Source organism: Schistocerca piceifrons, chromosome 5, assembly GCF_021461385.2.
Source record: "Schistocerca piceifrons isolate TAMUIC-IGC-003096 chromosome 5, iqSchPice1.1, whole genome shotgun sequence".
In the NCBI taxonomy this organism is placed as follows: Eukaryota; Metazoa; Arthropoda; class Insecta; order Orthoptera; family Acrididae; genus Schistocerca; species Schistocerca piceifrons.
In genome coordinates, this window is record NC_060142.1 from 539,310,524 (window position 1) to 539,335,531 (window position 25,008).

The following is a 25,008-nucleotide window of genomic DNA, read 5'->3' on the forward strand; positions in this document are numbered from 1 at the left end:
AATGCAAGCCTTAGAAGTTATGACGATTGTATTTTTTATAGTTCAATATTTGTTATCCTGTATTTAGATGAACCAAATGGCGCTCTAATACTATGCGACTCTCAAGTATTTTATAAAATCTGATGTTCATCTAAATCACTATCTACACTCCGCAAACCACTTTACAGAGTATGGCGGAGGCAACTTTTGGTACTACTAACTTTGCCGCCCCTCCCTGTTCATTTCCGAACGCCTCGTATGAACAATGACTGCCGATAAGCCTCCTTATGACACTTTATGTCTCTGATTTTTTCCTGATGATCATTCCGCGTGACGTTTGTGGAAGCAATACAGGATGACTCCGTGATGGTGGTGCAAATTTTCAGCGTTGATGGTGTAGGATAAATGTATCAGTTTGAGGTACGGGACCTAGTCCGAGAACGACCGAGTCGAAAATGATAAGCGAAAATCCTTCTGACACCTCTGACAGTTGGAATACATGTACCAGTACTGATTTTGCTTAGTTGTAGGCTAGGCAACTTTTAGAGGCGGTGTTAGGCACCAAAACTAGAAACAAATGTCTAGTAAAAACGACTCTAAAATCCATATCTGAGGAGCTATTAGCATTTGTTCATGTCCACAAATATGAAACACATCTCCTCTACTGAACAACTACTCAAGCTCTTAAGGTACGCATATTGAGGCCCATGTTTATTAGACACTTTTTGCTATTTTTGGTCCATATTAGCACCTCCGAAAATTGCCTACCCTACGATCTTAGCAACAACACTACTGTAGGTATAGTCTGCTGTCAGAGGTACCAGAACGATTTTCGCTTTCTACTCGAGGGTTTTGTACCACGGTCCCTTACCTCAAAATGGCACATTTACCCTTCCCCATCACCCCTGATAGTTTTTCACTTCATCACGGAATCACCCTGTATATTGGCCGACTCTTCTCGGAGCCTACTTTCTCTTAACTTCAATTTTAAACCTCTCTGTGAGGCACATGCCTCTCTTCAAGCATATACCACTGGAGTTGAAGCATCTGTGTATTGTTCTTCCGCCAACTAAACGGTCTCGTGACGAAACGCGCCGCTTGCGTAGCATCTCTCTCTCTCTCTCTCTCTCTCTCTCTCTCTCTCTCTCTCTCTCTCTCTCTCTCCTATCCCCTGTCAAATTAATCTGGTAAGGGTCGCAGACTGATGGGTAATATTCAAGAAATAGTCAAACGAGTATTTTGTAATCCATTTCTTTCGTGCATCAATTATATTTTCTTAAGATTCTTCCTATGAATCTCAGCCTGGCATCTGCTTTTTCTACAATTTGTTTTTATGTGGTCATTCCACTTTCGGTCTCGTCGTAGGATTACATACAGATATTTTACAGTGCATATTGTTTCCACTGAGGCCGGCCGCGGTGGTCTCGCGGTTCTAGGCGCGCAGTCCGGAACCGTGCGACTGCTACGGTCGCAGGTTCGAATCCTGCCTCGGGCATGGATGTGTGTGGTGTCCTTAGGTTAGTTAGGTTTAAGTAGTTCTAAGTTCTAGGGGACTGATGACCACAGCAGTTGAGTCCCATAATGCTCAGAGCCATTTTTTGTTTCCACTGATGTGTCGACAATATTTTATTCATACAATGGTGGCCTACTTGTCTAAACTTTAATGACTGTGCTGATTTCTACAGGAGAGCCCCAGTCGTCAAGCAACGTTAACGGTCCTTTCTCCCATGTCACCCAGTAAAATACGTGATTTTTATGATTTTTTTAAACTAATGAAGCAACCAACGTAGATCTTTTTGCAGATTGTTTATTGATTCTTGGAGAGCATGTTTTTGATTTTTTAAAGAAATTGTCACCTTTAAGCGACTCGAGGGGTCAAAGTTGCTCTGTCCAAAATCAGGTGTGTCCATGATGAGAGTCTGTGGGGCGGCGGGTTGTTAATAATAATAATAATAATATAATAATCAGCCATAAGAAATGGGAGGAAAGATTTGAAATATTAGAATGTCGTTCGCTGTCTTCTACGAGAGCCTGAAAACTATTTCTGTGGTCAGCCAGAAAGCGATGGAGAACATACTGGCCATAGTTCCCATTCTGCAAGTCCACATTCTTGCCCAGTCCACTGACATAAATGTTTTTACTCTCTAACTGCTCAGCGGGATCAGGACTACAATTACGAGTATAAATGAAGAGTTTGAGTTCTAATTTGATAGATATATTTCAAAAAGTATCACAAACACAACATTGTAATCTTTATTATGTCGATACTAACAGTAAATCTCTCTATCCTAAAGAGCACTATGAACAGTTTAGAGGCGACCTCTACAGTAAGTTCCTATTAAATTGTCTTTCGCCCTGACTTCTGACAATCAACATAACTGCTCGCCACAAAAGTGGAAAATAATTGTTACCACTTGCCACGCAGATTTGTTAACATTTCGGGCGGCACACTAACAGTTACTTCTGCGAAATCTAAGCGGTCCAGGACGGTGTACAGTCCTCGTGAGTTCACTTTCCATTATTACTGAAAATAAGCGTTTAGTAACAGCCTGTCTCTGACGTCATCTGAGGCAGCGCGTACTCCGGCGTTTGACTGGCGCGCATTGTACAGAGGCTGGGTGCGAAGTCGAGCCTAGTCTTGCCTCTCGGGCAGTATTTATATATGTGGCGCAGCGGACGGGCAAGGGACCACCTGCTGTCATCCGCCCTATACCCACGGTAGCAGCCTCTAAACGGGCGCTTTCTCAGACACACAATATTTTATACCACTGTTGTGTATTAATTTAGAATCTTCATAATTTTTGTATGCATGTAGTTAAGTTGGTTAAAATTACAGAAAAAATTTTAGCTCGCTTGCATTTAAACGTTGCCGTCTAGAATTTTCAGAACGGAACTGACAGTACAACGTGACCTCTGAACTACAACTTTAAGAGACCTTGTGTTAGTTATTATTTACTGCCAGGCCTTGAAACTTATTATAGCTCAATTATTTAACAGGCTTCATCGCGTGTTGTAACCAAAACTTTCTAGCATTAATGTAATAGATACTTAATCTACTACAAATATGGGCATTTTAGTTCCATATTTAGTTTTCTGCAAACTACTAGAAAACTAATGTTGAACTGAAGCGTCATACAAATTTTTGTATTTCTAAGTCTAATATTTAGCGCCTTCAGTTTTTCTTAAAAACAGGGATTCTAACCAAAATATTTCTTTAATCACGTTGAGACTTGTACCAGTTAATTTTGACATACATCTGCACATTATGACCAATTTTTGGGTTTCTAGCTATATTATTTAGCACCACTTATTTTTTTAAAAAAAAACGATGTATTTAGGGAAAAACACAGACCTGATCATTCTGAGATTAAACAGTTCACGAATTAATATACTAAAGCACAAGCTAACAAAGTTTGGGAAACGAACTTTTAATTCCATTCTTAAATTACGGTGTAATACTTGTGTGCCACGCACAAAGGCGTTGTGTTGACTTGGCACTACTAGCAGTGAACTGGGGTAAGTCCCGGCACACTCGCTCGCCTCTGTATTTCTCCAACGATACAGCGCTTGTTTCGCCCCAAGTCCTGCAATCTGTGAATCTTCTTTGAAACACATATTTAAAAAAATCTTAATCAATAGGATAACGCACACGGATTAATAGCACGGTTTTTTGAAATTTGAAAAAATAAAGAGCGGACGTTTGAGACAAAGATGTAGTTTTGTCGTATGTTTCTGGTAAGTTTTTGTAATAACTAACGAATTAATTAAAATAAAAAGTAGCCCATTCCTCTATTCCTCCTTGAGAACATGCCCGAGGACTAATTCAGCCAAATTTCAGAAAGATATCTTCATTAGTGTGCCCGCAATTCATTCCGTCAGCTTGAAACACACTGCATATAAGCCTCACTGAATGGACTGCGATCACACTAATAAAGACATATTTCTAAAGTTTGACTGAATTACTCCTTGAGTATGTCCCCAAGGACTAATAGGCCACTTTTTTGGTCTCAAATAAGCTTGGCAGATTGCACGAATTCCATCAAGGACACACCTGATTTTGGACAGAGCAACTTTTAACTCCTCAAGCTGGGAGCTTAAGCCGGCCGGTGTGGCCGTGCGGTTAAAGGCGCTTCAGTCTGGAACCGCGTGACCGCTACAGTCGCAGGTTCGAATCCTGCCTCGGGCGTCGATGTGTGTGATGTCCTTAGGTTAGTTAGGTTTAAGTAGTTCTAAGTTCTAGGGGACTGATGACCACAGAAGTTAAGTCCCATAGTGCACAGAGCCATTTGAACCTTTGGGAGCTTAAAGGTGACAATTTCTTTATGAAAATCAAAAGTATGCTCTCCAGGAAATAAAGAAATAATGTGCAAAAAATTTACGGAGATTGCTTCATTAGTTTAAAAAATCATAAAAACCACATGTTTTACAGGCTAATTGATGAGACTGGACCTTACGCTCAACCCGGTAAGGCGCCAGACTACAACTCTTCCCATTCTACGATTGCATTTCGTCATTTTGTTCTAATCTCTCTAGCAAAGCTACAACGAATCCCATTTCTTCGGAAATGAACAATAATAACAATAATGACATTTACAGTGGTACAATCATGGCAAGGTATAATCGAGGTTGTCTCAGTCTTGTGTTGTATACTTTCACAATCAAGTCAGACATTTCCAGAGAGGATTTCAGAATGCTTCTACACCGTTGGAGGACCTGAGAGAAATATCATCTTATGAAGATTGCATTACGCTTAACTCCCTGGCATCCTCTCAGGTGACAGGTCCGGTAATCGTATCTATGTTGAAACACGTGTGATTTGCGCCGTAAGTCATATCTGAAGAGTATCTCTTTTTAAATATTTCCGAATGGAAGACAACAGAATACTAAAATTAATAATTCGTCATTAACCACCGAGAAGGCACAGGGTCTTTGGGAAGACCGACGAAAATGTAGAAGGGCCAATAATTTCAACCAAGAAGGCGTAACGGGCAAATGCCTAAATACACAGAAAGAAGAAGAAGAAGAATAAGAATGAGGTGTGCTTCCTGCGATCGTTACAAAAATCAAAGGTGTGTGTCAAGAAGTGTCATTCATAAAATATGCTTGGTGCAAGTCATGGGCTTCTCATGCCTTTATGGTATATCCAACCCCAAATTCTGCCGGCCTATCAATGAAAACGACGGTGGTATACAGCATACTGTAGACTGAAATGGCCAGAATACTTCCGGAGTAAACTTAAGTACGCCTTTTCTTTTACTGCTCCAGTACTGGTAAGGAGTGCGAACCTTGAACGAAATGCAAACGTCCCCACTACGCCCCATAAATTCACAACTGGATACACATCGTTCGAATGTGGTGAGGAGGCACTTCATTATCCAACTCAACTACATTTCTTCACTCTACCGCGGAGTGTGTGCGGATTTTACACCGCAGAGCAAGTTAAAACTGTGTCAAACCAGGACCCGAATCTGTGACTGCCTTTCGCAGGCAAGTGCTCTCTCGACTGATGTATCTGGGAACAACTCACGACCGCCCCACACAGCTTTACTTCCGCCAGCAACTCCTCTCCTACCTTCCAAACTTCAACAGACGTTGTCCTGCGTACCTTCCGGAAGAAAATAGAAGTTGACAATGGCACCGCAGCCTAGCGGATTGTCTTCAGACTGAATTTTTACTCTGCAGCAGAATATGCGCAGTACTCAAACTTCCTGGCGCATTCATAGCTGCCTGTCGGACCTGGAACCTTACCTTTCGCAGGCAACGAAGTTCGGAACGTTGAAGACAGGTACCGGCAAAAGTGGAAGCGTGAGGCTGGAACGTGAGTCGTGTCTGGATAGCTCAATCGGTTACAGCAGTGCCCGACAACGCCAAGCTTCTGTGCAATACACTTTTGACCTACCACGTAGTTTCAAAAAGGCTTCTCATTAATTTTCTATACAACTTCACGTAAGCCGAATCTGCACATTCTTCTTCTATTAGAACATCCATTAACCTGTCGGTATGTGCAGCGTTTTGAAGTTACATAAATAGCACGGCACATCCTACCCACTCCAAAGAGAGACATACAAGGGCTCTCTAGTAAACATCATCTACATGTATAGCACCTTCTCGATGATCAGGACCCTTGAACTAATGTGACCTGTATAGGAGCCAAGTCTGCCATCGAATCCTCACAGCTGGCAGCATGGAATCATTTGATCACGCTACTACATTTTGCCAATCCAGAAATTTCATAAGTCTGAATTCTAATAGTCCTAAAAACGGTTACGTAGCTTTCTCGGCTTCACGTTTGCCAATCATCACATTGGTGTATGACAGAGAGAAAGAAGCTTATAACGGAGTCTTAATAATTACTTACCTCAAGGGTCTGCCGCACCGATCTTCACAAGGAACATATTCCAGAGCTATCGTGTTTCAAGTTTCAATACTCTTACGAACTTGCAATATATCAGAGCGGAAGCTTCCAAGATTGGTTTGGTGAATTCACGAAGAATCAACACAAAGTGTACGAATACTTCACAACATGGCGTATCAACCAAATACTGCTACAGTCAAGTCTGTCGCTTTCATGTACCTTAGCCATTACACCTCTAATGGTAAAACCACGATTTCGGGAAATCGGAACTATTAAACGCATGAGACACCAAAATACTAGGAAGTCATTTTGGATGGGTATTAAAATATCGTATCCACTTGTATAATCGCAATAAAACCGCAGTCAGGAGTCAAGTAGCAGTTTGTGGGAATCATTTGGAGAGCAGGGTTCAAGGAGTCTGTGCAAGGGAGACTTTTGCCAGTCATATTTTCTCCGCAGCAGAGTACCGCGTATCAATATCTACAGGAAGCTTAACTACTCGAGTGTATAGTTACGAGTAAACTTAGGGCGACATGAATCCATCATGAGGCTCATGGTATTTGTCAACCATACACCTGCAGCAGAAGTCTGAATAAGAATATCCCCATAATCTGAGGTTTTACTATTAAACTGTATCAAATCAATGAAATTGGCGCACGAAAAAGATGTGATTGAGAAGAAACAGGGACATGAAAGAGAATGGCAACAGGTAATAATCACCACGTACACCGTCCAGCTAGGTCATCCAGTGAGCGTCAACTAATATATTCAGTCCGGCTCTAGGAAATTTAGTTTGCACCTGCTTTCAAATAAAGGTGTCTTTGTCGGCGTACCTGCCATTCGCACTCTTATACACAATTTTGTGTTAGTGAGTATACTGTACAGAACCTGAAATAGAGTTGCTATATCCAGTTTGCAGAAAATCGTTACTTTGTGACTGGTAGTCCAAAAATTCGGAAAGACAACGATGTAGAAGTCGGAACATAAAAAAGAAGAGAGATGGGAAGGGGGAAGGGGGCGGAGGAGACCAGTAATAGTACCAAAATATATTTTCTCCTCGAAGTTCCTAATCTGAGAATTTGTCGCAATTCAAATGTCATAAAACTATCTCGACCTTTCAATGCGCCACGTTACTTATTGGCATAGCTTTCTGACCCATTACAATTGCGTTTATATACAAGCATTTACGGGCATGTGTTGCAGAAACAAAAATTTCGATGTTCTGAAGGAAAAAAAGATCGACCCATGTTTTCAATGTTCAAATAGAATCCTTAAGATCCGCATAGCATATAGTTCTTTAGTGTGTGTTTTTTTCTTCATACTTAACCCTCTATGAGCCGTTTCCTGTATTAAATGTTTTTCGTAGATCTTTTAATTCATAGTGTAATTACTTAATACACCGAATTGTTTGTATTTACTGTGATTAGAAATCAATACATATTCTATAAATTATTTACCAGAGGTATTCCCTCGACTGGACGACGTTATAAGCCTCGACAATAAGAAAACAAATTAACATCATCTCCGTACGATTCCGTAATAATTACTGACAAAGTAACGATAAAATTAGTCAACTTTATTTAGATTCGTCGTTTATTTAAATACGTCTACCCAACAAAAGGCGTGTGCCGACGCACCCCAAATGGGTTGCTTCCGCGCCACAGCGTAAACTGAGGTGACTGAAGTCACGCGGTACCTCCCAATATCGTGCCGGATGTTCTTTCGCCCAGCGTACTGCAGCAACTCGACGTGGCATACACTCAACAAGTCGTTGGAAGTCCCCTGTGGAAATAATGAGCTATGCTGTCTCTGTAGGCGCCCATAACTGCGAAAGTGTTGCTGATGCGAGATTTTGCCTACGATCTGACCTCTCGATTATGTCCCATAAACGTCCGATGGGATTCACATGTCGGGCGATATAGGTGGCCAAATCATTCGCTCGGAATGTCCAGAACGCTCTACAAACCAATCGACAACAATAGTGACACGGTGACACGGCGCACTGTCATCCATAAAAAGTTCCATTGTTGAATGGCTGCAAATGGCTTCAAAGTAGCCAAACATAACCGTTTCTAGTCAATGATCAATTCAGTTGGATGTGTGTGAAATCTTATGGGACTTGACTGCTAAGGTCATCAGTCCCTAAGCTTACACACTACTTAACCTAAATTATCCTAAGGACAAACACACACACCCATGCCCGAGGGAGGAGTCGAAACTCTGCCGGGACCAGCCGCATAGTCCATGACTGCAGCGCCTTAGACCGCTCGGCTAATCCCGCGCGGCTAATTCAGTTTGATAGAGGGCACGCGGCACCCCATGTAAACATAGCCCACACCGCTATGGAGCCACCACCAGCTTTCACAGTATCTTGTTGACAACTTGGGTCCATGGCTTCGAGGTCTGCGCCACATTTGAAATCTATGGTCGGCTCTTACCAAGTGAAATCTGGACTCACTGACCACGTCGCGGTTTTCCAGTTGCCTAGGGTCCAACCGATATGGTCATGATCCCAGAAGAGGCACTGGGGGTGATGCCGTGATGTTAGCAAAGGCACTCGCGTCGGTCGTCTGCTGCCATAGCCCGTTAACACCAAATTTCGCCGCACTGTCTTAACAGATACGTTCGCCGTACTTCCCGCATTGATTCCTGCGGTTATTTCACGCCATTGCTCTCAGTCGTTAAGTGAAGGCCGTCGTCCACTGCTTTGTCCGTTTCGAGAGGTAACGCCTGAAATTTGGTATTCTCGGCACACTCTCGATTTCCGAAATAGAAGGTCCCATGCATCTTGCTCTAACTACCATTCCGCGTTCAAAGTCTGTTAATTCCCGTTGTGCGACCATAATCACATCGGAAACCTTTCCACATAATCACCTCAGTGCAAATGACAGATTCCCCCCCCCCCCAATACACTGCTCTTTTATACCGTATGTACGCGATACACCCATCTGTATATGTGCATCTCATTAGCCCATGACTTTTGTCAGCTCAGCACAAGTAGACGCACAGCAAAGGAGCCACTTTCATGTGGTCGATACCGCCGTGTGCTTCCACCCGATAGATTAAATTGTCATTTCACATCCAAGTTTCATAAAGTGGGGTTACGAAAATGGTTCAAATGGCTCTGAGCACTATCGGACTTAACATCTGAGGTCATCAGTCCCCTAGAACTTAGAACTACTTAAACCTAACTAACCTAAGGACACCACACACACCCATACCTAGAAAGGGTTTGAACATCTGCCAGTAGCGGTCGCGCGGTTCCAGACTGAAGCGCCTAGAACCGCTCGGTCGCAGCGGCCGGCTAAAGTTGCCACTTACGATTTACGAGCACAAAAACTGCGTTATAACTAATTGCTCCGATTAAAAGAAGCTTCTTAGGTTGCCAGAGCCAGAGATCAATTTATAAAATCTCCTATTTCATTAAATAAGATTCTAGTGTTGTCTTCAGGTATGCAGAGCTTTTGTGTGGATCAAATAACATGCTGTGCCAGCCGGCCAGCTTGCTCCCTTCCTCATTCTCCTGCTTTGCACAGCATAGCAACTATTTATTTAACCTACCTATTAACCATTAAGAACTCAAATCAGTTAAACAATTCCTTGTAGAATACTATAAACAGTAATAAGAGTGGCGCTCAAACTTATTAACTACAGAGAGATATTTTTTAGATCATTTACTTGAGTAATTTATAATTTCAAACAAATTTTGGCAGTAGTCTTTGACCTTCCGCAGTCCATATGTGGACCAAGGTCTGCCAGTTGCTGACTATAAGTCTAGACCAGGGGTGGCCAAGATTTCGGCTTGCGTGCTGCGCCTGGCACAAGCGCCTAAGTGCTCAGCCTCGCTGCATATTTCCCCGACCACCAAGCGGAGAGGAGGGAAAAGGGGCGGGGGGGAGGCAAACTGCAAACGCGCCGCGTTTAAATGGCAGTGCAGCCGCACTGCATACGACTTGGTTCTATATTTCATATTTCTCAACAACATAGATCAAAAAACAAAACACATTTTTAGTATTATTTAATTATTTTTGGCGCGCTGAAGACATAATTTTTATCTGGTACAAACTATCGGCGTACTGACAGACGCAGACAATTCCACAGAGTTTCATACATATTCGTGACTTACTTAGCTACACAATGTAAAAAAGGTCTTTCTCACAAATATGTCTATCGAAATGTTGTGGTACTCTGGACACTTCATTATGGTGACTTACAAACTCTGCCTGAGGAAAGCAGTGTAGACCTTCTGGAAAGTTTTAACATATGAATATTTATCCTTATAACTGGAATTACCTTATAGGTCAATCAGTTACATCTGCACATGCACAGTGGCACTTTCAACTGAAACGGTAAACGGTCTCGAAAACGGATGTAAGATTGATAGTGTCCTCAAAACCTTTGTAAAACTATACTTGTAATTCCTGCAAGGTCACAGTGATTTCTTAAAACCTCGAATTTTCTTTAACGCCAAAGATCTTAAGGGGCTAGACTGTCTTTGTCAGGATGTGTCCCTTCAATAACGCGATTTTCTTTTGAAATGCACCCCCATCAAATCAGGAAGAAGTTACCTTGCAATGTCTTACTGTGAGCAGCGTGCATTCAAGTCCTACATAAATACGAAGTCTGAAATTCATTACAGATGTTTGAATTTTCGTTACTGACTCCTTTTTTCGTTCATAAATTCAACAATAGCGAGTTTTATATCGAAAAATCGTTCCAGCCATGCCCCTTGACATAACGAACGTACTCTGCAGTAATATTTAAGTCTCCATACTCTTCGTTCAGTTCCACTGAAAACTGTTGCAACTGACATTGGAAAATGTGTGCAGCTTCAGAGATTTTACTATTCATACCACAAATTTCTTCACGTGTTCCATGCGTGTAAATTTAGCAAAGTGTTTCTCGATGTACAGAACAATGAATCTTCTGTCTGTCGATCGTTGTAATTTTTTACTCTTTGATCTTCAGCTAAATCTAAATTATTTCTGCATGGCGTTGTATGTCGTTACATAGCAAATGTGCAGTACCCGTCGCTTATGCGAACTGACAATTCTCATTCCTATCTTCTGTCATTCCCATTCATTTTAAACGGTTTGATAGATCGCTAGACTGCCTCTCTTTGTGCAAACAGCCACTGGACGTGTGAACATCCTTCATACCAATGACAAATAGAAAAGAGTAAACAGCGCAGACCACGATTCTGCCTGAAGTTGTGCCGACGGAAAAATTCCCCGCCGCAATTCTGAGTGGTATGTCGCGCTATACCGAGTACTTCCGAGAATAACCGAGCAAAGTCGAGTGATAGGCCGGGCCTTGGCCCACACACCATCCACATGTGAAGTTTGGCACGCCCTGGCGGGCCCTGATCTAGAATATTCTCGTTTCGCATTTAAGGACTGCTTGTCCATACGCAAGGAATTATATCGAGCAGAAGCCAGACTGCATATTAACTTATAAAAATGATGGCATTAGTATTACTAACATTTAGTTATGGAAGAGAATTTTACAGAAGGGAAACTGATATTAAATGAGTCACCTTTAATTCACTGCTTCTGTTTTGCAGCTGAACCGTAGCTAGTGAACTCGGAAAAATGAAATTGTAAACAGATCCGTTCATACAAGTGAAGGATGCACAGAAACGTAAAGTAGTTATGGCTGTCTATCACACTGGTGGTATGACATTGATTGTAGAAACGCTGACGCGGCAGCTTCCCAGTTGCCCTAGTAATAAGCTTCCGGAGAAATAAAACTCTTCGCAGTTTGGCTGGCAGACAGCTTGACTGTCCTCTGAACCGATGAGTCACAGCCGCACTCGCTTCACTTCGGGTGCGAAGATATTGCCAACTGAGAATTTTCTTTTGACATTTATAACGGTGAAAACCTACTCGCACTTGAATATTTTGTGACCTCTTGTTTGGTTGCGGAATGACGCATTTGGCAGAAACATACGAGATGTATCCTGCTTCCAGAACGTTATGATTTTATTCGAGGTACAATATTCAACCAAATCATATTAGAGTCTTGCTTGCAATCATTACTGGATACAGGCATTATCGTTACAGAATATTCGTTTTGTCCTCGTTTTGTCCCCGTTACTCGTGACTGGCTTCACTAATCATGCGGCTTCATCTACCCCGCTGGTGCGCGACAGTTACTAAGCTTTAGCTTCTCCACGTCCCTTTGGTTATTCGTCAGTCAACCAGTTCGAGGTCTTCCTCTCCCTCTCATTTTTGTAGCTATGGAAAGGCACTTTCTCACGGCATGGTCATTAGGTCTTCGTAATATGTGACCGTACAGTCTCAGCCTGGGTTCTGAGAGCTTTTCATTTATGAGAACGACTTTAAGCTGCCTCTTTTGAAATCAAAGTGCACTTTGTCTTTCAATGTAACGCCTCCCAGCCACCGTAACATACGCAATTTCCGTTGTTTGAAGCTCGCGTTCGTGTGTCTTTCTCATGCTAAGACTTCGATGCCGTGTAATATCGAAGAGCCTTACAGCTGTTTTAAAAATGTCGCCTCTTGTTTTTATGGACATTTTCGTGTCGCACGGAACTACTGAAACCATACGCCACTTGTTCCACTCGTGCGTTGCACTGTGGGTTACGTCTGCTTCAAACGATTCGTCTCAAAACTTTTAACTCTTGGACGTGCGATGTTATCATGCTATATGTTGATAGTGTAGCATCAGCGCTGAAGTTCCATGTTCTATTGGTGCGCAAGTCCTTTGTTTCAAGCGTCTTCCTACACTCCAACAGATTCTCTTGAGTTTAATGATCATTATTACGTACAACTGCTCCATCGTCAGCAAATAAATGATTCCACGTTGTTGGTTTCTGTACCTCAGACAACCCATTACAAAATTAAACAATAACTACTTAAGATGCGTCCCTGATGAACACTTGCATTAACATCAAAGCTGCTTCATATTCGTCGAGGACTTTTGATGCAACTTCCGTCACTGTTATCCACATTCATGGTAAGTAGTATATACTACTCCGGGACAAGATGTGCACATAGAGCTTTCCATATTATTGTGTCCTTGGTACTCATCAAAAACTTGTTTCGATGTCTACAATGAAAAACCAAAGATTTTGGTTGTTTTGTAGGGATCTTTCCACCGCTAGACTTACTGCACGAATAGCATCTGTAGTTCCCTTTTCCTGCTGTGAAACCATACTAATTTTCTGCTAATGATATAAATTGAGCTATTCAGTCTATTATATCTTGGGTATCATCACTTCGTGCTCATAAAATAAAAAGTACTGTAATGTAACAAGTCTATACTTGAGTTAAGTTTTCCAGAATTACTGATCGCTATTCCTGGTGAGTACTTCCGTACATCGTCTGAGCATTAAGTGAACTTTTGGAAAGAGGCTGGCGTGAAGGAGTTCTTTTACGTAGTCTTTATTCTCGTGCACTGTACGATCTGTTCGTAAATTTGACAGTTCAAAGAAAGTGGGGCGATGGGTAGAAAGGGCTGCTGTAACTGCTAAGTAAAATTTAACACTTTAGCAAACTAAAAATTTAATTCTGTCGTCTATTCTGACTACCAAACAGCTAGTTAGCTAGTTTCCAATTTTATACAATTTGCTACCGAGCTAAAAATGTTCACAAATACTAATTTTGAAGTAGGAGCCACGATGACATGCGAGTGAAGTCGTTCGGTGATTAGTCTTTTAGTGATTGCACTCAACGGGCAACCTGAAGATAGAGTCTCAAAATATACTGTTTACCATAAATTAGAGGAAGACCAAAACATTGTGAACACGAAATCTTGGCATGTTGTTTCGACAACAGTGGTGCACAGAACTACAATATGTAAACCACATAGGCTACAACTCACTCCACCATTTCTACAAAAGCCTTCATGTGAGAGTGTAAGACACTAGCAGGTAGAACAAAATAGACACATCTCGGATACTCTACCTGGTCGAATTGCATCGAAATATCATTTACCGGCCAAACTGCAACTACGACTTTTCTTTTCCAAAATAGCCTAAGCTCGTTTTCTTTCATTCTGTTAATGCAGAAGATTTCCTAAGTATTCGTTAGATATTGTTTTGCTCTTTGCAAGCCAAGCAACAAGAAAAATTCTCTTAGCTTAGACAGACACAATGCCAACACCCACCACAGAAGTACAAGTTTATAGCCATCTAGATCCGGTGATGACGAAGAGACTGAAAGAATGTATGATCGGATAAAAGAAATTATTCAGATAGATAATGTGGAGGAAAACTTAATTGTGCTGGGTAATTGAAATTAGGCAGCACGACGAAGAAGAGAAGGAACAATTGTAGGGGACTATGGACTGGGAGAGAGAAATGAAATAGGAAGACGCCGGATAGAATTTTGCAGGGAGGATATTTTATTTATAGCTAACACTTGGTTTGAGAATCACGACACTGGGCTGTATACATAGAAGAGACATGGAGACACCGTATGGTTTCAGTTTGACTATATAATGGTATGACAGAGAATTCGGAACCAGATTTTAATTGGTAAGACATTTTCAGGGGCATATGTGGACTCTATTGCTATGAGCTATTTATTGCTATTTATTGCTATGAGCTGCAGATTAAAACTGAAGGAATATGCAAAAACATAGGAAATTAAGGAGATGGAACCTGGATAAGTTGAACGAACCAGAGGTTGTGAGAATTTCAAAGGAAGCATTAGGCAACGACTGACAAACATGGGAAACAAATTGGGCGCGTATGACCTCAGTTGTTTCTGCGCCCTAAAACAAAACAAAACAAACAGGGGAAAGAAATACAGTAGAAGACGAAGTGATAACTTTGAGAGATGAAATAGTGACGGCAGCAGGGGATCAACTAAGTAAAGAGGACAAATCTTACCAGGAATCCTTGGATATAACGGGATGTATCGAATTTAATTTACGAAACGAGAAAATATAAAAATGCGGTAATGAAGCAGGCGAAAGGGAAAATAAACGTCTAAAAATTGAGACCGACAGGAAGTGCAAAATGGCTAAGCAGAAGTGGCTAGAGGACAAATATATGAATATAGAAGCAAACAGAACTAGGAAAAAGATACCGCCGATAGAAAATTAAAGAGGCCTTTGGAGAAAAGACAAGCAGCAGTATGAATATCAAGCGCTCCGTTGGAAAACCAGCACTACGCAAAAAAAGGGGAAGCTGAATGGTTGAAGTCGTATTTAGATGTCCGCAGAAAGGAGATAAACATGAATGCGATATTACAGAAATAGAGAAGGACGCAGATGAACATGACATCGGAGATGTGATACTGCGAGAAGAATTGACAGAGCTCTGAAAGGTCTACGCCGAAACAAGACCCCTGGAGTAGACGAGATTCCCTCAGACATACTGATAACGATGGGAAAAGGGAAAACCAGGTATAACAAAACTACTCCATCTCGTATGCTTGAGAAATGAGACAGACGAAATACCCACAAACTTCAAAAAGAATGTATTAATTCCAATTCCAAAGAAAACAGGTGTTGAGAAGTGTGAATATCATCGAACAGTTTACTACGTCATGGTTGTAAAATATCAATACGATTTATCTATAGAGGAATGGAAAAACTCGTAGAAGCCGACCTTGGGGCAAGATCAGTTTGGATTCTGGAGAAATGTAGGATCACGAGAGGCAATATGGACTTTACAACTTATCTTAGAAGATAGGTTAAGGAAAAGCAAACGTACGTTTGCAGCATTTGTAGAAAACTTTTCACAATGTTGACTGGAATACATTCTCTTAATTCCTGAAGGTAGAAGTAGTAAAGTACAGGGAGCAAAAGGTTATTTACAACTTGTACAGAAACCAGACGGCAGTTATAAGAGTCGAAGGTCATAGAAGGGAGCAGTGATCTGGTGTGATATATTTTTTTATACTTTTGCCTAGTTTGAATACCTCTAATTTATGGCAGTGCGTTATTCTTCACTCCTTTGCACTCGTGCATCTGTAGCGTTTTCGTTGGGTCTTTAATTCAAAGCATCAACCTATTTCTTCCTGAATGTTACTCCTTGCGTTTCACTCGCATTTTTGCTTGGCCGGACGTGCAGATACCATTTATGATTGTTTCGCGATTTTAAGCTACACTACTCGCCAAAGCAAGGCTTGATTCAGTTGGATTATGATGTTAAGTTTTCAATTGGAAAGGAGGATTCTTTCACATCATTCAGAGGGAAAATTTGCCTTAACTAGAAGTCTTAACTCCAGTCTGCAAAATAGCACTTGGAGTTACACATACTGAAGGTAATTTTCCTTTCGATTCAATGCTGATAATATTCTTTATAGTTTATAGCAGTATATGTTGTACTGCTATTGTTTCGACAGGACAGCCAAACGAACTAAGAAAAACTTGAGAGGCAGTGCTAGTTTTAGCGCCAATCTTTTGTTTAAAAAATATTATTTCTCTTTAATAAAAGACATTTAACAATTCTTGGTATAACGATTCAGTAATAGGTCGTATGAAATACGGGTTTTCCGGAACGCTGTTCTCTTCCCATTTCTTTGTTTGTCGCACGTACGTACTCCTGCGCTGCCTCCCTCCGCGATCTGTATTAGTCCTCTATTCTGTTTTTATCTTTTTTCTTATACTTCAGTGTAAACAGCTTCCTGGGCATTATATTTTGTCTCTGTGAATTAGAGTTACACTGTCTCGCAGGGGCCGTAAAACAGAAACGTAGCTGGGTTAAATGGGAGACCCTTCGGAGGGGCCTCTTGTCGGTAATGAATGCCGTTCTGGTCTGACTGCTTTATAACAACTGTCGCAGTGGAGAAGAATTTCTTTTTGCTTGTTTCCGTCGTCGAACAACTGCTTTATTGCTGTGAAATTAAATTCGTAGTATCGGATCGTTATGTTCCGATAACCAACAGAAAATTAACAAAAACGTTGTGCGACGCCATACACTTGTTTGCATAGGTCAAGAGACAGGGAGAAAGGTCAAACAAAACATAGAGAAATGAAATATAACGACACAAACACGAAGAAAAATTACCGGCAAAGAATTGATCTTCGAGATTTCAACAGGTTTGAAATATAGAAACTGAGAACATGGGAAAGGATCCTCCTGTAGTTCTCACAAACTAGTGCACGAGGGCAAGGTGGAAAAGTCTCTCCCTGGTACAGAGATGCGATGACGCCAATGAAACGTTTTAAAACGGTTGATGTATGTGACGCACAAGCGCAAATGAAGTTTCAACTTCACTTTCAAATAGTTTCGCTACACTGCGTTTTAAGATATCGGTGCTTTTTTCTTAGAAATGCTTATATTGAAATACAGAGCCGACGTAAAATTCTTTGTGTTGGACGGTTTATCGATAACGGAAATTGATCCGAAGTTGGCGAAGGTTCATAAGGAGTTTTTTCTTCCTTAGTTTTAAACAGTAGCTGATAACAACGTGACCATATTTCTCTTGAAGATTACCCGTGTGAAAGACGCCGTAAAACCGCAGACACAAATGAGATCATCGTGACAGAATGCACATAATGTTGTTGGACAATACGAGAATGCAGCTCTATGGAATAACTATCGCCACAGTTAAGTCACAAGAAAGAGTACAGTACGTTTTACTTGAAACATTCACTGTGAAAAAGATTCGTGTAAGAGTGCTGAATTTGTTGAATGCTGACGAAACGCATAAGCGAAAACGGATTCCTGTGTGTGTTCGTACAGTTTTAAAAAATTCGTCTGATTCGGAGTTTCGATTGCTCGCTGTGGGTTGGACGTGATTCTTCACCATTTAGCAAGAAATGAAACGAAGAGTCAAAGCAGCGGTGTATGTATGTGATCCTGCACCAAAAGGGGCGAAGACGATTCATCTGCTTGGAATTTCGATGTTAATTTCGTCACCTTCAGTCCGAAAACTGGTTGGACGCAGCTCTCCATGCTACTATATCCTTTACAAGTCTCACCATCTCCGAATAACTACTGCAATGCATGTCTATTGGAACCTGCATGTAATCGCCTCGTGCTCTCCCTAGGATACAAATTCCTTTTGTCCCCATTTCCTTTCAGTACCTCCTCTTTAGTTACGCGATCTGGCCTTCAGCATTCGTCTGTAGACCATATTTGAAACGCTACTTGTCTTAACTGCTTATCGTCCATGTTTCACTTTCACACAAGGCTACACTCCAGACAAGTTCCCTCAGAAAAGAAGACCTAACACTTAAATTTATTTTCGATGGTAGCAAATTTCCCTTCTTCAGAAACACTTTTCTTGCCATTGCTTTTCTCTACTTTATTCCCTCTATACTTCCGCCATCATAAGTTGTTTTACTGTCCAAATACATATGGAGGCGTGTGGCTGGTGAGGGAACGTCAAAGAGAAAAATGAAAGGAAAACTCTATTCCAACGGAAGGATAGGACGATCAAAATACAGGCGGACGGACAATGTGTCGGATAACGTTGTGGAGAAAGACATCAGAGGGTAGAGGAGAACTTCAGAAAACATATGCATGGAGGCAGATTGTTGATGAAGGTGAGAGTATTCAAGTGCCGTAATGTGGTAAAAAAGAAAAGAATGGGGTGACTTTGTGCCTCTGGTGAGACTCCAATTCCTGTAATAAAGGGCAGTTATCCCAGTTGAAGGCATCCACTGCATCGAAATCTGTCAACATCCCACACTTTTCCAGGATCTGGTTGCTTCGTTGGTCGATGTGGGAGGAGGGAACTAAACAGCGAGGTCATCGGTTCCACCGGATTGGGAAAGGATGGGGAAGGAAGTCGGCCGTGCCCTTTCAAAGGAACCATCCTGGCATTTACCTGAAGCGATTTAGGGAAATAACAGAAAACCTTAAGCTGGATAACCGGACGTGATTTTGAACTGTCGTCGTCCAGAATGCGAGTCCAGCGTGCTAACCATTGCGACAGCTCGGTCGGTCCTGGATCTGGTGGTGAAACCCCTGGAAAACTATATTAAACTACATTTAAAATCACTTAATGTTTCTTTCTCTGGACTTCAGTTTTGTCAAACTAGAACGGAGATCAGATGAGAATAGTTTTTGTCTTGATACCATTTATGATCGTATGATGGTAAGAAGGAAGCCAAATGAGCGTTTGGAATCAGGCTGTCTGCAACGAAGAAACACTGGACCCACATATATCAAAAAACTATGGTCTGGGAAGGGATTTCCTATGCCAGCAGGAGTTCTCTCGTCACTGTTCCAAGCATCTTGGCAGCAAATTTTTTCATCAGACAGGCGACTGAACCGGATGTGCTCGCAAGGTGGTGTTTCCTTAGTGTCGACAAATTGCCTTGGCCTGAGACGTCACCAGACCTTTGTCCCACTGAGCACGTGCCGGACGGCATACCCAACGTCACCCAGTACCAACATTAATCTTTGCTGATTTGACTCCCCAAATGTAACAGGCGAGTAACGCCGCCGCCCCCCCCCCCCCCCCCCACACACACACACACACACACACACACACACACACACACACACACACACACACATACACAAAAGGACTAGCCAGTTGCGACTCAAGCTCTGACGATTCAGTTCAAACTTAACTATGTGTACAGACAATTGATTAATCCCGGGAATCGAGAATCTCGGCGACATTTCCCTGTTGTTGGCGATCCCGGGAACCCCAAGACTTGCGAGAAAGTTTTAATTTTAAGCCTGAAATCTAATAACAAACGACAATACAAATATTTCTGTGTGATATAATTATAGATAAACTATTTCCATATTTTTTATTTACTTGTACTTGCTTCTTGCCCCATTTCATATTTCTAGGACAAAGAGAAGTACCCTGCTGGTTTTGGTGAGTGACTTTGTATCAACATATGTGACATAAATGACTGTATTTTTTTCACTGCTTTGACTTAGAAGCTTACATTTCTTTACACCACAAAGGGAAAGTACACCTTACTAGGTGGCATAAATTTCAACTTTATGCGTCTACCTGTTCCTGACAAAAAGGGTTTTTAACAATCGGACAGACAGACAACAAACTGATTCATAAAGGTTTCGTTTTTACCGATTGAGGTACAGAACCCTAAAAATTACATCGGCACCCATACGACGAGATGCATGCAGGTCCGCATGCCTGCATTCAAAATCGAGGCGACTACAAAGGTTTTTAAAGTATCACTATTTCACTTTTCTTCTTGCACATACTGCAACCTGTGACGTGGAAACTTGAATTAAATAAATGGGTTACTACGAAATTGCTGATCTTGAAATTTATTCCCCTGACCTAATGTCTTCTTCGAATTGTCATCTCATTTTCCACCAATGAGGTAGGAGGTCACATCTTTAAATACTCTGTGAACAGTTCCAAAGATATTCGCCGTTCAAGATCGCCGACAAAATACATGAAAGCCATGCAGATTGCCAGGTACTTCAGTAGGTCGACAGAGCAACACTGGTAGTCGGAGTTGAGATTGGGAGGAGAAACTACAATTGCAGCGATTTTTATTTATATTGAACAGTGAGTTTGTGTGTTCGTGTTTGTGTGGGGGTGGGATGGCGGGGGTGCCTCGTGACCGGGGCTTGAACCTGCGTTTCGCCCATTAGGCGAGCGGTCGCCCTAGTCTTTTTGGCTATCCGTGCACGACTGACGGCCATACACAAACTTACGTATGTTGTCCTCCATGCGCCACAATCTGCACCCGTAAAAGTTATGTAATTCCCGTACAGATGGGGGATTGTAATTGAAAGTTGCTGCCTGGTATCGGTGGATAAGTACGATATTAAGTGCCTGTGTTGTTAAGAAGTACGATGCAACGTTCTTACGGGCACGCATGTCTGTACAGACTGCAACTGTTGTAGGCATTGAAGCTAGACGACAAGCCACAACGTAAGCAGTTCGCTGTGGACGTTCTTCACCGTCCAGAGAAGGATGGAAATTTTTCTGAATAACCTATGTGAATGTATGGTGGTGCTTGATGGTTGATCCCTTTGTGACGCCCTTTTTCACAAGGAAAAATAACATTTAATTCTAACAATTACCTTCATATGCAGGAGTTGTCTGCGTTACCGCTCCTGGCTGACCGCCAAGAAACAGCCGTTTCCCAACCAGACAGTGCACCGCGACATTGAGCTCAGACCGTGCGACATGTTCTAGACCGGGTGTTTCCAGATCGCTGGATTGACACGGGTGGCCCACTTCCCTGACCACCTATATCTCCTGCCTTTACACCGATGGACTTCTTTCTATTGGAGTATGTCAAGGACACAGCGCTTGAACACAGACTGGATGTTGTCCGTGCCACCAAACAGGCACATGTCGAAATTGATTGAATGGCATCAAGACTTTGAGAGATAGTGTTTCACATACGACAAACATAGTGTGAATATCTTAATTAGTTCGGACGCTATAACACATTAAAGTGTACCGTACCTACTACGAAGCCCTATACAACTACGAAGCCCTATACAACCGCTGCAGTTTATACTGTCTGACGTCTTCAAGACGTTCTGCACCAATCGTGGAATCAGATTCGATACCGTTCTTTCTCGTTCTTTAGTTTCGCTTGCATCGTAGTTATTGACAGAAGCGAACGAGTATTCGAAAACAATTCGCCAGAGTTCACGATCATTCGGTTTTACCCGTTTGCACTGGAGGGAACGAAAGAGAACACGAGAGGTCAAGCTTAGCACGTCACTCGATAGCAACACTAGTTATAACAACGATGCCAAACTCTGACATTCAGATAGGTTTACTTTCATGGCGAGCGCGCTGATTTTGATTAAGGAAGCGGAACGTCGTAGGGAAAGGAGAATGTGTGTGTCTGAATTTGTACACGCAAGCGTGAAATGTGTGGAAGCAGTGCCCTCAACACTGAACTGCAGTTCCAGCTTTTCTTATCATTACGTACATATTTCAGTTCACGCGTTTCGATCGCTATACATCACAATCGAGGAGGAAATTTGAAAGGGAAACGCTACTTACCGACATAACCTGAAAAAGGGCTAACATTTACACTCTGATTATTAGCAACGTCAGACATTTAGGTTTGCAACTGTTCTGCATTTCAACAGCTGCAATATGTCAAAACCTCTACTATGACGTATACGAAGCACTTCAACGATTTTACTGAGCTATGTACAACGGAGGTAACTTGAATAAAGTCTGATAAACGAAATGTGAAATATACATACAATCTGTCACACAGACTACTTGAAAAATACGCTGTATACTTTGCTAGGGGGAAAAAAGAGTGTGATAGCTGGAAAACTATTTTTATCTACTTAGTTGTTACACTAGAAACCTCTAAAATGACAGTTATCACCTGCCAGCATTAATGCAAACAACGCAAATGATCAGATCGCTTACTAATTTCCAGTTTTAATTGGCGTGATAGGTACGGAATCGTTGTCGTTTACTTTCACGGAAATTTGTTGTGACGTTCCTTTTTAATAAAACGAAATGTAAAGCTTGAGTTCCGTTCCCATCTTACGGTATTTATCGCCTTTCTCATGTCCCCAGTTACGCCTTTGAGTGTCTCAACAATTTTCTTCCAATCAGATTTCTCTTACTTCTGTACTTGCTTTGTGGATCTCTTGGACCCTTAAGCACCGACGATATCGACGAGTGAATCTCGTATCAGCACGATTACATTTTGTTCAGCCCACTCCAGCCCTCATGCATCTCGTATCAACAGAAGAAACCAGAAGAAACAGTTCGTGCGCAAAGCATAATACGAATGCTCTCCGTGCTGTTAGCGCTGAATCGGGAAGAGTGCAAACTTCCTTAGAAGGTTTGATGAAAGACCGACAACCAGCAGAACACGAGAGAGCACCAGCGAATGAGAACTGAACACGACCAATCGCTGTTCGCTGGTGCTCGCCTGTCAGTTACACCGTAGAGAATTTCTCCTTCGCAGCTGCTTGTTCGCTTTCTTCGCTCCGCTGTAAACCAGATTTTATAGGCTTTAGCTTACATTTATTCACATTTAATGAGAACTGTCATTCATTATACCAAGTGGAAATTTTGTCCAAGTCTTCATGCAGTTCTTTACGACCATCCAACGACGATACTTCCCTACATGTAACAGCACTTTCAGTGAACAGTGTCACTGAATCCATCTCATACGGTCCAAGCTCTAGTCCCATTACGAAAACAGTCTCCAGTCAGTCAGGACACTCACATTATGCAAGTCTCCTGTTTGTGTTGTTTCACAGACTGCATTAGATGATTCTCTGATAGCGGTATGTACATAAGTAATCGTCTTGCCTGGGCAGCTCAGTCAGCAGAGCAATTGTTCGTGAAGGCAAAGTTCCCAGGTTCAAGTCCCAGCACAGTGTTAGTATGCCACGGAGATTCAATATTCAAAAATATGAACTTTGAACGCAAGCCAGCAGTTAAGAATCAGTTTGGCTACCGGTCACTGACTGTATACACTATGTGATCAAAAGTTTCCGGACACCTGGCTGAAAATTACTTACAAGTTCGTGGCGCCCTCCAACGGTAACGCTGGAATTCAATATGGTGCTGGTTAACCCTTAGGCTTGATGACAGCTTCCACTCTCGCAGGAATACGTTCAATAAGGTGCTGGAAGGTTTCCTGAGGAATGGCAGCTATTTTCTTCACGGAGTTCTGCACTGAGGAGAGGTGTCTTTGTCGGTCGGTGAGGCCTGGCACGAAGTCGGCGTTCCAAAACATCCCAAAGGTGTTCTGTAGGATTCAGGTTAGGACTCTGTGCAGGCCAGTCCATTTCAGGGATGTTATCGTCGTGTAACCACACCGACGAAGGCCGTGCATTACGAACAGGTGGTCGATCGTGTTAAAAGATGCAATCGCCACCTCCAATTGCTCTTCAACAGTGGAAAGCAAGAATGTGCTTAAAACATCAATGTAGGCCTTTGCTGTGACAGTGCCACGCAAAACAACAAGGGTGCAAGCTCCCTCCATGAAAATCATGACCACACCATATTACACATGCTGGCAGCTGATATTCACCAGGCATTCGCCATACCCGCACCCTGCCATCGGACCGCCACATTGTGTACCGTGATTCGTCACTCCACAAAAAGTTTTTCACTGTTCAATCGTCCAATGTTTACTCTCCTTACACCAAGCGAGGCGTCGTTTGGCATTTACCGGCGTGATGTGTGGTTTATGAGCAGCAGCTCGACCATGAAATCCAAGTTTCTCACCTCTCGCCTAGCTGTCATAGCACTTGCTGTGTATCCTGATGCAGTTTGGAATTCCTGTGTGACGGTCTGGATAGACGTCAACCTATTACACATTACGACCCTCTTCAACTGTCGACGCTCTCCGTCAGTCAACAGACGAGGTCGGCCTGTATGTTTTGTGCTGTACGTTTCCACTTCACTATCACATCGGAAACAGTGGACCTGGGGATGGTTAGGAATGTTGAAATCTCGCGTACAGACGTATGGCAAAAGTGACACCCATCACCTGACTACGTTCGATGTCCGTGAGTTCCGCGAAGCACCCCATTCTGCTCTCTCACGATGTCTATTGACTACTGAAGTCGCTGATATGGAGTACCTGGCACTAGGTGGCAGCACAATGCACCTAGTATGAAAACCGTATGTTTTTGGGGGTGTCCTGATACTTTTGCTCACATAGTGTATTTGTGATAAAGGCTATTAATAAACGGTGTGCAGTAAGTAATGGCGGATCGCGTTGTGCTTCTTCCTGACACCATGTTAAGTTTTTACACATAATTGACATGCATTAGATACAATGAAGTAAAAAGAAATGTA

The 25,008-nt window shown here is 42.1% G+C and overlaps 1 protein-coding gene across 6 annotated transcripts in view; it reads right to left on the reverse strand.

The window, feature by feature from the left end:
• The window catches only part of LOC124799274 (membralin), a 520,037-nt gene that overhangs the window by 276,553 nt on the left and 218,476 nt on the right, over nt 1-25,008 (reverse strand). The gene's annotated exons all lie outside the window — the stretch shown is intronic.